Genomic DNA, 2,062 nt, shown 5'->3' on the forward strand with positions numbered 1-2,062 from the left:
TCAAACTCCTGGGCTCAAGTGATCCTCCTACCTCAGCTTCCCAAGTTGCTGGAATTATAGGTACACACCATCAGGCCTGGCTAATTTCTTTTTTTTTCTTTGTAGAGAGGGGGTTTCCCTGTGTTGCCAAGGCTAGTCTAAAACTGTTGGGCTCAAGTGATTCTCCTGCCTTGGCCTCCTAAAGTGCTGGTGTTACAGTTGTGAGCCACTATACCTAGCCTCATCAGGGAAATGGTAACGTCCCACCTATTGGATACTATATGATACTAAGGAATCATTAATTTTTGTAGATGTAACAAAAATGTTGTGGTTGCTTTCTTAAAATTATTTATCTTTTAGAGATACATACAAAAGTATTTACCTTTGAAATTATATAAAGCCTGGGATTTGTTTTAAAATAACATATTAGGGGTAGGAGTAGAGGTTGGAAAGGAGATATAGATGAAACCAGATCATCCATATATCAGTAACTAGTGAAGGCCAGGCACTGTGTCTTACGTCTGTAATCCCAGCACTTTGGGAGGCAGAGGTGAGAGGATCACTTGAGACCAGGAATTCAAGACCAGCCTGGTCAACAAAGTGATATCCAATCTCTAAAAAAGATATAAAAACTTAGCTGGGGATGGTGGCTCAGACGTGTAGTCCCAGCTACTTAGGAGGCTGAGCTGGAGGGATTGCTTGAGCCCTGGGAAGTCAAGGCTGCAGTGAGCTGTGATTGCACCACTGCACTCTAGCCTGGGCAACAGAATGAGAACCTGTCTCAAAAAAAAAAAAAAAAAAGAATTTCTACATACACCGGAAGACCGAGATCATCTTTCCTTGCCTAACGCAGCCATGGCTCATGGTCCCAAGAAGCATCTGAAGTGGGTAGCAGCTCCAAAGCATTGGATACTGGATAAATTGACCGATGTGTTTGCTCATCGTCCATCCGCCGGTCCACACAAGTTGAGAGAGTGTCTCCCCCTCATCATTTTCCTAAGGAACAGACTTAAGTATCCCCTGACAGGAGGTGAAGAAGATTTGCATGCAGCAGTTCATTAAGATCGCTGGCAAGGTCTGAAATGATATAACCTACGCTGCTGGATTCATGGATGTCATCAGCATTGACAAGATGGGAGAGAATTTTTGTCTGATGTATGACACCAAGGGTTGCTTTGCTGAACATTGTATTACACCTGAGGAAGCCAAGTACAAGTTGTGCGAAGTGAGAAAAATGTTTGTGGGCACAAAAGGAATCCCTCATCTGGTGACTCATGATACTCGTACCATCTGCTACCCTGATCCCTTCATCAAGGTGAATGATACCATTCAGATTGATTTGGAGACCTGGCAAGATTACTTGATTTCATCAAGTTACACTGGTAACCTGTGTATGGTGACTGAAGGTGCTAACCTGGGAAGAATTGGTGTGATCACCAAGAGGGAGAGGCACCCTGGATCTTTTGACGTGGTTCACGTGAAAGATGCCAATGGCCACAGCTTTGCCACTCGACTTTCCAACATTTTTGTTATTGGCAAGGGCAAAAAACCATGGATTTCTCTTCCCTGAGGAAAGGGTATCCACCTCACCATTGCTGACGAGATAGACAAAAGACTGGTGGCCAAACAGAGCAGTGGGTGAAGTGGTCCCCGGGCGACATGTTAGATCTTTGTACGTAATTAAAAATAATGTGGCATGATTAATAGAAAAAACAAAACAATTGAAACTGGGTTATGGGCACTTGGGGCTCTACTTCTCTATTCTTTCTGCATTTGTGTATGTTTGAAATTTTTCATTATAATAAAAAATCTTTTTAATGCAAGAAGGAGTGGAAGGGAAAAATACTCAAGAAGTATTTCGACCATACACAATATGTAGCTCTGTGTAGATCTTGTTAAACGCTGACTCAAACACACCAATTGATAAAAAGACTTTTTGAACAAATGTAACAAATTGACCATGATCTGTGTTAGATGATATTTTAAGTTACTGTTAATGTTGTTAGGTATAATTGTGCATAAGTCTTTTCTTTGTTGTTGTTGTTGTTTTTGGGTTTTTTTGTTTTTGTTTGTTTGTTTGTTT

The 2,062-nt window shown here is 41.4% G+C and overlaps 1 pseudogene; it reads left to right on the forward strand.

The window, feature by feature from the left end:
- The first annotated feature begins 834 nt into the window (after window positions 1–834).
- Window positions 835–1,669, forward strand: LOC126953724 (40S ribosomal protein S4, X isoform-like; annotated as a pseudogene).
- Window positions 1,670–2,062: the final 393 nt, after the last annotated feature.

This window comes from Macaca thibetana, chromosome 4 (assembly GCF_024542745.1).
Source record: "Macaca thibetana thibetana isolate TM-01 chromosome 4, ASM2454274v1, whole genome shotgun sequence".
In the NCBI taxonomy this organism is placed as follows: domain Eukaryota; kingdom Metazoa; phylum Chordata; class Mammalia; order Primates; family Cercopithecidae; genus Macaca; species Macaca thibetana.